Source organism: Botryllus schlosseri, chromosome 7 (genome assembly GCF_051294905.1).
Source record: "Botryllus schlosseri isolate E-star chromosome 7, Bs_hap1, whole genome shotgun sequence".
NCBI lineage: Eukaryota > Metazoa > Chordata > Ascidiacea > Stolidobranchia > Styelidae > Botryllus > Botryllus schlosseri.
Genome location: NC_137242.1, coordinates 7,901,408 through 7,916,176, shown reverse-complemented (window position 1 = coordinate 7,916,176; position 14,769 = coordinate 7,901,408).

The window sequence follows — 14,769 nt, the reverse complement described above, 5'->3', positions numbered from 1 at the left end:
TTTCTCACAGAGGTGGTCAAAGTAGTCAAGAAAGCTACTCAAGTAGAATTAGCGACGAAGAAATCTACTCAAATACGAATAGAAGTACTTCTTCCATAAGCCACCTACAACCATTTGAAGTAGAATTGACTGACTTTAAATCTACTCAAGTAAGTAAGTAGTTTTGAAAACGATCGTAATTCGTTCACATGGATTGTCAAAGGCGCAAATTGAGCTATGCGAAAGGTGCCGAGCTTGATTCATATTGATGCCTACCAGGAGGTATCCAATTTTCGACAGAATAAGCATTCGCCCGCATCATGGGATGAAAATGACAGTATTGATATGGAAATGCGATACTAATCCTCTATTTACTCGAACAGCACGTTTTAGAAAATATCATGGTATGGCGCCCTCCCCCATATTATAAGCCCTGTAGTTTAGTCGAAGAACAATGCGGAGAAGTTGCATAGGATACGGTGTAAACGCTTTGCGCGATTAGTAAATGCTAATAGAAAAATATGCCGGATCGTAAAAATACCATACTGTGTAGCTTTATTTCCGGAAATTAAAGGCATTACTACACTTGCTTTTAAACTTCAACATGTATCATGTATGTTATCCAGACAAAAGAACTGATATTAATTAGAGAGAGAGAGAGAGAGAGAGTCTTTATTTTCATCGAACCAAAATACATAACAAACGGCAGTGATGGTGGTACAGAAAATATGCGTGCACAGTATTCGGTATTAGATAGGAATGATCGATAAGACCGTGAAGGTCATCTAGTCTGATCACACCAGCATCAAACAGGTACACTTGACTCAGAACAGTCTGGCTGTAAAAAAATGTTTAGTTAGGAAACGAAAATAGAAAAAAAATTAAACAATGGCAGCAAATGATCAGTATATGATACTGGGAGATGGAAGTGAAATATAAACGCGGAACACGTATTTCATGTCTTTGTTCTAGAACGTTTCGAAGGTTGGTATGCTAAAATAGCTCTAAAACTAAAAATAAGTCAGACTCCACTTTTCCAGATTAGGAAACGCCATGGACTGCTAGCTTACGATATGATAAGTAAATGCTACATTGCGAAACATCAGTTTCAAACGTTTTGATGAGCCATAATATTATATACTGTGATGAAATATTTGATATGGTCAAGGGCGACAAGGCGTTGTGAACGGAACCACGCAACCCGCTACCTAAATTAGATTCACCGATACTATCGTGAAATCATACTGGTTACTCCGCATCCAGCGCGACGAAAATTCTGGGCGTTACTCAAATTTTATTAAAATCAAATGTTGATGCTCCGTGAAAACAGCCCCGAAATTCCTCAGGCTATCTTCCCGTTTGGAAGATTAAACTACTTCTACTTGAAAAACTGAAAATAGCGAAAAGTAAGTAGATCACAAAATATTACAAAGTAGAAGTAGAAGTATGGCGAAAACAAGATCTACTTGAGTAATTACCAGAAGTAGAGGAAAACTATTTGAGACCTTCGAAAAAGTAGAAGTACTTCGTTACTAACCCCCTCTGGCCAAGACCGACATTCCTTTATTTCGAATAGTAAGGTTACTACACTACTGGGATATCGTCAATTGGAGCTGGTACTTGAAAATGCGACCAGAATCTGCTAGAAGTGAGTGAAATTAGTATATTATAAATGCCAACCATTCGATATCACCAAACAGAGTTATAAAAAGTGGGTTTAACAGGACTTTATTAGTAAATTGAGCAGTCAACACAATGACTTGGACTCGCACTCGAGTGATAATACCATGACTCGGACTCGGCCCCCTTCTCGCTGACTTGGACTCGGTGTTGAATTGAAAACGACTCGACTTGACTCGAGTCAAAACCATATAAGTGAGATTGACTTGTGACCCGGAGCCTTGTGACTTGGTTACAATCCTGGTTGGAGGTTTACCTATGCTTCTCCGTGCCATCTCATCCGTGTAAGCGGTGTCTTATAAAAGCCTAGAAGTGGGCCGTGCTACAAGTCGGCAGCTACGGAATAAAAAGAAAGAATATCGGCTTGGTGTAAATGACCATTAGTCGACAAACACCATGAATACAACAAAGAATCAAACAATCTCACCTTAGTGATGGCGGATTAAATAAATCAACACTGCACAACGTATTAGCGAACCAGAACTGTCGAACATACTTTCTTCGCCATCCACTAAATGTGCCGAGTGATCAATCAACCTCAACATATGTGCTATCCACTGTGATGGCCGCCGTTCTTATTCGTGACCATTGCGTTTGGTATCTGAATCAACGTGCTATAATGTCATCAGAATACCGGTGCCCATGATGGTATTCACATCCTGTTAGCGAATCGAATGACATCGCCAGCTGTATATCCTCGGGCGAATCGTTTCATGCCTTGCCATGAACCATTAAGATGTCACCATCTAGAACGCGACTTAATGGGCGAGGAATTAGGGAATGCGCAATGGGCCTAGACCTGAATTTCATGAGATCGATTCTATTATCATATCTCATTGCTTATACAAACCGTTTGCTACGGTGGATAGACATTGTCATGCATTGGTGGCCTACCAAAACATATATAATCTTTGTTTTCCTTTTCGACTCCCAAATGACCCGCTCAAGCGTCCGTATTACCTATTTATTCCCCGTCAGTTATGCCGATTTTCAGTTGAACCTGTCCATTATACTAGCTGTAAATGCTGTAAAGGCGGTTGAATTGCCTCGTAATGTAATCCTAGATAATTGCAGTCATGCATAATTGAAGGCGAGAGTAAATCAATCACAATCGTCGCATAGATTCCGGAACAACATGAATGATCCTGATGTCCGGTCTGTTTGCGTTGCGAGCACGTGCTGCAATACATACTCTACCACAGAGGTCTCAAACACGCGGCCCGCGAGACCATTTTGTGCGGCCCGCGACGGCATTTTGGATTTCGTAGTAATCGACAATATTTAACTACCAATTTTTTTTTATTTAAGAACTTAAAATTCGCTCTAAAACTACTGCAGAAGCCAGAAACTACTCATCAAACCTCACTATTACATCACTTTCAAAAGTGATGAACTCAGTGGAAGATTGCCTATTACGTGACATTACCTGTTTATGATGGTTAAACAGGACCCGTTGATGATTCGTACTGAAAATTTTGATTTGGACTTGGGCGCGACCTTTTGTAGAATTACTCGAACTCGGACTCAATGGGTGATCATCATCATTTCATCATTGGTTTATTAGCAATTTTATCAGTTCAATACACCACAAAAAATGCGATACAATGAAAAGAAAGGAAGATGTCGAAGCGACTAGGAGTTGTCTATGGAATCGGACACCCACCTTGGCCTAGGCGATGTAAAGTATAAAATATAAAATATATAAATATATAAAATATAAAATATAAAATGGCTCGAGTCGCATCAGAAGATACAATCAGAGAAGGACTTTTGTGACCCGGAACGATGTGACTTGGTACAATCACGGACGCAACAAACTATCAAACTGGTATATGGAAAATGATGAAACATCAAAAAGGTCATAGCTTGCGTTTCGCAGCTTATTTCGATATCCAGGCAGGTCGTTATGGCAACCATTGGCATTATGTTGCCCGCTTGATGTATAGTTGGTTACATCAGCCTGTGTCATCTTGGTTATCTTTATCCATCGCAAATTAAATGTTGCGAGTATAAAGTAGTCGTAGCCAGTGGCGGCTCGTCCTATAGGGCAACTGGGGCATTGCCCCACCTAAAATTCTGTTCAATAACTAGGGCTGGGCACAATGATTCGAGTACTCGAATCTGATTCGAGCAATAATTTTAATGATTCGAGTCGAGTAGTAAAAGACAATTTTTTCGAGTACTGAAATTAAATGCTCCTCGCCACTGCAAGTTAATTTATCAATTAGAATTGTGATTTCGATACCTATTTTCCACAGCGGTAGCCTTGAAACCTTGATTGGCCTATCACAGCAAACGAAACCTAGTACAAAGCTACGAACATTACTGGCAATAACATATTTCTGAAGTCATGATCTTCTTGCAACATATCACCAAGTGCAATGAAATCGGTATAGTCGAAAATACACCAAAGTATCTTTAACGTGATGCATAACAGGTATATATTATTTGTGGTGGCATAAAAGGTACATATTTGAGCCAGGACATATGTCATTCCATTATGACGTCATAATGAGTGATACTCGAATACTCGACTCGAAGCATAATACGTGATTCAGAATCGAATCACTCAGGTACGCGATTTTGCCCAGCCCTATCAATAACAATTCTTTACCATTTATGGACGCACAACAATCTATGTCAGGGGTCGGCAACCTTTTGCTAGTCGCGGGCCAAATTTCGGGTGTACAACCTTTCAGCGGGCCGGATTTTTTCTTAGTACTACATTTTACGCTCACTTAGGTATATTATCCTACATTGCTGCAATCTCAACCATACCAATCCGAAGACACATGTATTTACACTTCAACGACACAGAATGATTGTGACAATTGACGCAGCTTGCTTTGTGAACGGTTTTCAACTTCTGGTAACAAGTCAGATGAAACAAGAATCAGACCCTATTCAAAATGGACGTCCGAAATACGTGATTTTAGCTTGCTCTTCGTGAATTTCATTGTTCAAAACTATTGTTGACATGCGTACGTGCTTTCAAAAATCGATGCAATTTTTTTGCATTGCTGGTCAAACTGGGATAAAGACCAATTTCAAGAATGTACTCTTTGTCAAAGTCATGCAGCGATATGCTCTTTGTATGAAATTTGTCATTCAATTCAACTGCATCGCATTTCAGAAAGGCCCATTTGAAATTTTCAAGCAATGGTGTTGGCGTCCATATCAAACAGAGTACTGAATAGTCAGAATTCATTTTGTAGACAAGGAATGTCGGAAAAGCGGGTGAATATTCAGTAGTTAAATTTCGTATCACAGTTACAAATGTAGTGTTGGTACTAGGTTTTCTCTCCTACAGTATAGGAAAGTGAGCATAATTTTCGTTGTACTGTTGACATTTCCAGAGTCACAGATTTGTTTTGAATGCGCCTCGACATCACATGCATGTAGTTGTTTTCCCCCTGAAGTTGCAAGTTCAATTTGTTCAGATGTGACGTTAAATGTACCAGGAAAGCAAGATGAGATACCCATTTTCGATTACAAGATTATGAGTCGGCGATATTTGTATTTTCGAGGAAAGTTGCTATTTCATTTCGCAGATCATACACTCGTGTAAGCATAGCTGCTCGACTCAATGAGCGAACATGACAGATATAGGCCTACATGACATCGCCATATTGATTCTCTGCATCTAGTGATATATGACGTAACTGATACAGTTGATGAGACAAAAATCATATTAACAGTTTTCACTATTGTGGCCAAAACACTATTCAGGTTTTTTGTCTTGGCACACAATGCCTTCTGGAAAATCAAACTATGGACAGGCTAACTGACATACGGAGGCTAGTTATCTATAATTGAATAGTTTGAGATTCCGTCATTGCGTCTGAGATGCTCCAAGCGCTTTGGAAGCTAAGGAAGAACACCTTTATTGTCACACCCCGTTAGAGTGATCAGCCCTCTAAAAAGCATGGAACACCTTTGGCTGCGGGATACACCCGATTGATAAGCACTGATCCAGTCTAGTCTATCTCCATCTCCTACTTCAACCACCTTCGTTTTATGGCGTAACAATAGACTAATACGATGTAGGCTACTATTATATCGTAGCAATGCCGCATTTTTTTCATGCAGCGCTGCACTGCAGATTGAAACTCATTATGAAGCGGCGGGCCGTATTCTTATGATAACTAATTATCATGTCGCGGGCCGGACGATTTCGCTTGGCGGGCCGGATCCGGCCCGCGGGCCGTAGGTTGCCGACCCTTGATCTATGTATACCGAAATCACAACGAAAATCGTAGTCTTCTTGCCCTTTCGCTTGTAAATGCCCATATATAGCGAAGTCTCTGCGAAAATCGAATTCTCTTCTGTGTTTTCGCTTTGCGAATGCCTAGCCGGGGCATGTCTCGGTAGCGCTCATAACAAGCTTTCACTGTCTATTCTCTCAAAGCCGCGCACAATAAAGAAACGGTGATTTACTCTCTCCTATTCATAAAATTACCGAGCAACCGGGGCTCAATAGGTCTGTGCCCCTAAGGTGTGATGTAACAATCGTATCTATATCTGAACTCGGTTACCGTCATATGCGTTCAGTCGACCTTTGCTGGTATAAGTCGATTTTGATGGTGTTTCACACCATGAAAACTCTTGAAACTTGGTATGTCATGTCGTGATGGTGGTATTTAACATTGCATCAAGTTTCAGGGTTTCTACTTAAAGTTTAGGGTAGTAATTCCGTTTCCGAAGTTGAGTGTGTGCCGATCCGTCATGTATCGCAAACAGATTTTACTCAAAAGCCGGTATTGGTATCCATTGATTTTGACGATGTTCAATACTGAGATCGGTTATGACATTTGGCACGGTAAGTCTTAATGTTAGTATCGAACGCTGTACCAAGTTTTAAGTTTGTCACTGAACTATGTTAGTGGTAATTTCGTTTCCTAAGTCGAGTGAGAGCTGACTCGTCATTTATCGCTAACAGATTTTACGCAAAGCCGGTATTGGTCTCTATTGATTTTAACGATGCTCTTTACCTAGATCTGTCATGAGCTTTTGCACGGTGTGTTTTGATTTTAGTATCGAACGCTGTGCCAAGTCTTAAGGTTGACACTCAATAATTAGGGCAGTAATTTCGTTATCAAGGTCGAATATGGTAGAGATGGGCTCTGATCTGACACTTTAGCCTACAACGCATTGCGAATTTCACGCAAAAGCCGGTGTATCTGTGGTAACGTTAACTGTGTTCCATACTGAGATAGGTGACGAGATGATGATATCATTCTCATTTGCATTCAAATATTTACTTTGATATTATATTCTCCAATGTCAATTTCACTGTGAAATTGTGGCCTTCAAGCCATTTGCTTACAACCCCTTGTCAAGCGCGATAGCTATTTCGTTTTCGATGTCGGCTAACAGCTGATCACTTGATCAGCCTATTCCTCAGTAAATTTTACGCAAAATTCGGTCTGTTCGCATTAATTTTGACAGAGTACCATACCAAAAAGGGCCATGAGGCTACTTCTCGATGATGTCATGTAACAGTGTACTAAGTTTACGGCTTTCATCCACGTATATATTCGGTAATATATTTTCCAAAGGCGATTTCGCAGCAGACCTATAGACAGTAATAAAACCATATGTGTCGTGTTACAGTTTCAAGGCCAAAATCTCCTATGCTGTACCGAGACCGAGCTTCCGAGGCTGCTATTCTTAGTTCTTTATAATGATGTTTTGGATTCAATATGACAGGCCCAATGTATGAGATAACAATTGGGTATGTGTCCGAACTCTTTGACCTTTCCAATTAGGCTTACGCAATCTCTCGAGTTATAGTCATTTCCATTTCTGCAGATAATTAGTCAGGTCTAGTGAGAACATGAACCGTGTTGAATCTTTTGTTCCGTACGCCGTTTACGCAGTTACCACACTTCAAGTCACAGCTCACCGGTAGGGCTGGGCAAAACCGAGTACCTGAGTGATTCGATTCTGAATCACGTAAAACGCTTCGAGTCGAGTCGAGTATTCGAGCATCACTCATTATGACGTCACAACAGAATATAATATGTCAAAGTTGAAAAATGTACCTTTTATCCCACCACAAAGAATATAATGCCTGTTATCCGTCACATTAAAGATACTTTGGTATTTTTTCAACCATACCGATTTCATTGCTCTTGTTGACAATGTTGTGGGATGATGATGACTTTGAAAATGTGTTATTTCCAGTAACGTTCGTAGCTTTGTACTATGTCTCGTAGGCTGCGACACGGCCAATCAAGGTTTCAAGGCTTCCTCAGTGGAAAATCGTATCAAAACAATAATTCTCGATACTAAATTAACTTTTAGTTTTGAGGAGCGCATAATTTCAGTACTCGAAAAACTCACCTTTTACTACTCGACTCGAATCATTACAATAAATACTCGATTCAGATTCGAGTACTCGAACCATTGTGCCCAGCCCTACTCACCGGCAGACCTCTCGTGGCACATACGTTAAAATCACTGTTGTCGGGAAATTCATGTTACCGTAACATCATCACTGGCGTAGCCAGCGAGGGGCGAAAGGGGCGATCCCCCCCAAAAAAAAATTTTTGGAAAATTTTTCGTAAAATCAATAAATATGACATTATTTTAGGGCAGATGAATGCAACCTAAAAAAATTCTTCGCGCGATTGAGTGATGATGATGATGATGATGATGATGATGATGATGATGATGATGATGATCAAAACAGTCTTGCTTTTATTATCGGTGTCCCGAAAAAAAATCTTCCGCAAATACCCACAATTGATTTTAGCTGCATTCTTAATTATGAGAATACAACAGTACCAGTAGACACACGTGAGTAACTCAAGGTCGTTGGGTTGATTGAGTTTAGGGTTGTCAGTTTAGTATGGGGATTGGGGACTGTTAGCTCCGACAATTCCCGTTACGGGACACACGAAGACATATAAAGTAGGTTACATGCGACTCCGCAAAGTGCGCTCCCAAAATGATTGACGGCCATAAAACCGACGCATGTATTCGATATATATTTTCGGGTACTTAAATGGCTGGCGCCTAATGATCCTGTCCCTGCAATCAGACTTCTCCGACATGATTGCGACTGGCACAGGAAAATATCACCACCTCCCTTTAAAAAGTGCTAATTTGAAATCGCACGAGTCTGATCAAAGTAGTTTTGTAATTTGGTCTGGTATATAGGCCTATATCAGCAATTCCAATCTCTAAACTAGCATCAATCTTTACCAGAGGTCACTAAATAACCGTGCTTCAACGAAGTAATTATTAAGAATGGAATCCACTTGCTCATATACACGCACCAATATTATTGATCAAATACTTTCATTTACTCAAAAACATGTACGCTCCGCGCGACTATAGGTCCGAAATGCACAGTAGCACACTGCTTTTTAACTGGAAGCTTCCATAGGGTATGTGTGTGCGTGCGTCTAAGAATCGTCTGAATAAAGGGTAGTGATGAAATTGCCCATGGCAGGATCTACGGTTCTGCGAGGTGTTCCCACGGGAGAGCTTCCCTAAACTCATAAAAATCCCCCCCCCACACAATAAAAAAATGTAATTCTGGCTACGACCTTGTGTGTGAGCGATCTCTTGAGTGGTGACAGCTTTCTCCGCAAGCCATGAAGTAACAGCAATAAATGACAACTGTCCCGTCCAGCGTCCACCCTATACAAACTCTAAATCAGTGGTTCTAAACCTTTTTGTCGTCGCGGACCCTCTGTGCACCTTCACGTACCCCGGCGGACCCCCAGTTCTTATTTCAAATTTGCCTCTATTATCATGCAACCTTCATCTGTCTTGTGCAATTATTATCTGTAGGCTAGTGATAAACAACAGCGTAATGACCTTTCTTGAAAATAACACCTACTTTTTATTATTTTAAAGCGAATTGTGTAGCTGCATTTCTTGAAATACAGGGCTATGTCTTGAAAATCCACGTCGTCGATTTGATATGAACGAGTACCGAGAATCCATTTCCACGGAGATAGGTGGTGGCGAATGTAATAATAACGCGTAGCCCGTCCGACGACACATTTGGCTATGATGGCAACATACATGGATCAAGGAACCGTATCGCTGCAACATGTATTTTGTTTTTGAATGTAATTTTTTGCTAAATAAAAACTGTCTCTATCTCTGCAATAAATCCTCCAGCCTAGTCATTTCTATCTAGCAGCTCATCGTGAAGTTATTCTGGAATAGCGGTCGGTGTATTTCATAGGAGAAAATGGATCTCTGCATACAATTATTTCCAAAACCCCAGCAAAACATCCCTAAAAAGCAATGTGTTCGTATGAGTAGGCTATTGGCAATTAAAATGACTTTGCACGGTGGAATATTTCATCTCAGACGGCCATTCTCTGTTTATGTAAGTCCTGAACTTTCAGCAGTTATGAAGCGAAAGTGCTTCATCATCTCTCTAATTTAAAACAAACCAAAAATAGTTTATTATTATTAGGTTATCAACCATTTTGCAAATTTGGAGTTTTCGTGGATCCCTTGAAAAGGCTTTGCGGATCACCGGTTGAGAACCACTGCTCTAAATAGTCTTGCCGTGTGCTATGAACATAGTTCAAGTGTACTTGCCCTGAATGTTCGATGACACCATTTCTATCAGCTTTGCCGGTAAATCTGATAATGAAAACGTATTTGCAATATGCAAGTAACAATATAATGAACAATTTTCATTCTTTAACCAAAAAATTTTCGCGCTTCGCGCGAAAGTATTGTCGTCAGAGTTTTCTACAATCATACATCACTTTATATGAGCGGAATATATGCATAAAGATCGCCTCAGATATTGTGTTAATCATCCAATAAGGGCCCAAGACCATCGTTTAGCCCATTTTTCCTTATCTTTAGGTGGGAGGGGCTCATTTACGTCATCGAATTTTTCGTCCCCCCCAAATATTTTTTCTGGCTACGCCCTTGAACATCATTAAGTTACTTGTTTACGTTGGAAAACGCCATTGTGACGTCATCTTGATAAAAATTCGCTTGCAGCCCTTGCCCCACCACCCGATATTGTCACGAGCCGCCACTGGTCGTAGCCTACGCTTCACAGCTGTAACACATTCTTGGGCGATTGGACATTTCTATTGCTATGGCACAGTAATCATTATACTCAATTAGTTATTGATCTGTTCAAATAGTCGAAGCTAAATCTAACGCTGATTTATTTGACTTGGTAATGACATGATCACTAGCCTAGTTATCACGCGTATACCCGAGACCCGGATTAAGCTGTATTTCTCTAATGCTCTGATATCAGATCAATCTTTGTAAAATTTTAAAATTCTCCCTATAATTGCGTCACGTCAAATGTCCGCTAGCTGCGAAATTATAAGCCAACAGCTCAGTGTTGGGATCAAGTCACTGCCTTCGAGTCACGAGTCATCTCGAGTCATTGCAGATTTTGACTCGAGTCAAGTCAAGTCAATAGATTTTCAAAGGTGACTCGAGTCAAGTCAAGTCACTCGTTTTTTGGAGGTGACTCGAGTCAAGTCAAGTCAAGTCACGAGTCAAGTCACAATTCAAGTCAAATTGAATTTTCGAAGTATGAGTGATGATTCAAAGTCATTACATTTTGCTAGCTGTGTGAAAGACAGATTAAATGATCATTTATCTAAATCAAATAACGAATATTTAGTTAAATATACATGCAAAAAGACGGTGTATCCCTCACGCACACGTAGAACTGCTAATAAAATACGTGAGTAACTGCACAGCTACCTACTACAGTCAGTTCTTATCAGCCAAAATATAGGACCTAATAAGAAGCTTCGTGAAGTTACAACAAATTGATATGGTACAATAGCCTACACTACCCATCTACACATCAGCGAGAATATAAACGCACGATATATATTCGTTCGATTTAAATCACACAAGAGGTTTGGTAAATGTGAGCACTGGGCAACGTAAGCATTGAGCCGTCTAAGAAACAGAGACACATTGCTATTTACATTAATTTTTTACTTTGCGGTCAATTTATTTGTGATCTAACAATGAAGGAACATTGTAACGTACAATCACTGAATGACTGGTTGTTCTCACAAGTGACACAGGCGTATCTCGAACAATCCGAACATACACAAGATACAGGGATTTATTCGACACCGCTTACTTGAAATTGACTCGTAAATTTTGCTCCGAGTCACGAGTCAATGCACATTTTTGAAGCTCCGAGTCAAGTCAAGTCAAGTCATTTTTCCAAAGTGACTCGAGTCAAGTCAAGTCATACGAAAAAGTTGACTCGAGTCTGACTCGAGTCAAGTCATGACTCGAGTCATCCCAACACTGCAACAGCTTTTACGATGTCCTGATGCATTTGTACTCTCGCATGGTGTCTACAACTAATTATTTTTGACAAACTATGCCAAGTGCAGCAAGAATTTTATTCAGATATCTAAAAATCCTATTTTTTCGGGCCAGGCGTGAATTCACAATAGTAAATCACATTTTTACGATGTGTGTGGAATGTCAGTCTGCAAGGTCCCGTCAAATATGGCCTACTTAGAAATACATTGAATTCCCGTATTATTGGTGCTGCGGCCCGCGGCGCCATCAAAAGTAGGAAATTGGCCCGCGAGCACATTTGAGTTTGAGACCTCTGCTCTACCATATCACTGACTCGACGACCGAACGGCGCTTCGTCAGCCCGCCTCCATATATAACCGTTGGTCTTGGGTCCCCGTTCAAGTTATCAGCCAGACTTCTGGGGGCGACGCAAATGGAGCTAAGAAAACGAGCAGGGATTGGACGTTGTATATTTTTGTCCGTCGTGTCTTTGCGGCATGTGAACTGACTCATGGTATAGACCAGGGGCGGGCAACTTCTCCAATCGGCGGGCCAGATATTTGAAAATTAAGTAGGGCCTACTTGGCGGGCCGGATTGCTGAATCGATACATTATTCGCCCATTTATCCACATATACAAGGAATAAATCGATCGTATTTAATGAATGTATTTTAATTACAGCAATGTCATTTCAAATCCATTTCTCGCCGATAATGATGAAAACAATGTGGATTTGAGAACAGCATTGTCATACAGCCGCCGCTATGTCTGCTTCTCTCTGATCAATTAACACACGGTGCAATCAGAAATTAAGATTTCCAGGCGTTCGATAAGCCCGGCACCCCAAATTAACAATTATATCAATTCATCAGGGTAAATGCCGATAATGCAAGCCTTCTCGCTACGACGACCTTACGCGTAAGCTCTACTCTCGCACTCTGCGCACACACGTAGCCTATGTAATAACATGCAGTCACTAAAATTTGAGGATTTGTCCTCTTTTTTTGACTTTTTCGAAAGTGTCCTCGGAGGACGCCCTAATATCCACTTATTTGAGATTTTGCCTCTTCTTTTTGAGAATTATGCTCAGATATAGGGCCAAATTCTACTGAGACACAATAAGTCAGCTCTGTACTAACGCTCCGGCGGCTATTTCGGGAACTGGACCGGAAAGTTGACCTATTTTTGTTAACCACCTGATGACGTAAAAGAAAAACTGTATTTTCGGGAATTGAGCAAGAAAGTTCACCTTTTTATTTTTTATTTTTAGTCAACCGACCACGAAGTGTGAAAGATTTACCATTTTTTTCAGGAATTTCCTCCGGTTTTGCAAGTTCTGAAATTTTGAAAAAGTGTTGTCTTTTCAGATTTCCAAAATATGGTAACCCTAGTTTAAGCAAGTGGTGGGGGATCTCGCCAAACCGGGCCGTGGGCGAGATTATCATGTAAAACGGAAACCGTCCACGGGCCGGACAAAATCCCGTCGCGGGCCGTATGTTGCCCGCCCCTGATATAGACGTACTATATATACCCGACCTGTGCATTTGCATATGCATACCATGAATGCAAGATGTGCGACGTGCGTGTGCACATGCCGGTGGGCAAGGAATGGGCAGAAATAGGCTTGTTTGGCTTTCTAAATCTTGCACCACCCCTTCCTGTTCCCGCTGTAATGTTGGGCGCCAAGCTGGGAAGTCATGGATAATAGTGCCATTGCTTAAGTCTTATGTCGGTTTATTAGCAATTTTTGTCAGTTCAATACACCACAAATATGCAATTAAATGAAAAGATAGGAACGTGTCGAAACGACTTAGGAGTAGTCTTTGGTATCAGACACCCAACTTGGCATAGGCGATGATAAGAGGAGGCATATTGCGCACTGAAATAAAAGTAAAAGAAGACAGTATGCCTATAATAAAAAAACAAGCGACACAAAGGGGGTTATGAATTATACGATTCACCATATAATCAGATGCCTAATCGCGTAAAACTCAGCCGTCGCATTCAAAACAGACATAACAAACATGTCTAAAACATTTTTTATTGTTTTCAGCCATGATGTGACGAATCCTCAATTGTGACGACACGTGTCGTACGGCGCATTGGCGATTGGGAATGTAGGGTCAATATGGCTCCTTTGACGTAAAAGGTTCTCGTCAACATATAGTAGCATTTGGGTTCAGCCCCCAGTTCTGCTGGAGGTGATTAGAAAAATGATTAACACTTTCAACCAAGCCTCCACATCACGGCCCATTTGATGACCTTATGTTTAGTTTTCACATCTCTAAATGCTACTATATGTTGACGAGTAGCTGTACCACCACAGTCGGCGTACCATCGCAATCTTGTGGTGTTTTGATTTGATGAATATCTTAATATAATGATGATGAAGCTACGCTTCAAGGTTTCTATAATTGTAAATCAGACTCCGACGGATAAGTGTTTCATCAACCAAGAACTACAGTCGAAGGCGGCTTCTGAAACCGCGCTTGGAGTATGACAGGGATGAAGAAGAATTAAATCCAGGAAAGAACTACTACAAAAAATCTTGATTTTCGATCATAATGGAAAAGAACGGGAAAGAGCATAGTTTGAGGAAAACTCATCAACTATACCTTTGAATGGTCATACAGATGACGGAAAGACCGGATTTTACGAGACGATCGGTATATTCAAGTCATGCGCGTTCCGAGAGATAGCGTTACGTACATAAGTGGTCAAAGTATTCACCGCTGGTACTCAAGTAGAAACGGAAGTAGCAATTGCCAAGTAAATAAAAGTAAGTATTCGGGGCCTGGTATTGTCGTGAAAATTGTCAAGTAGGAG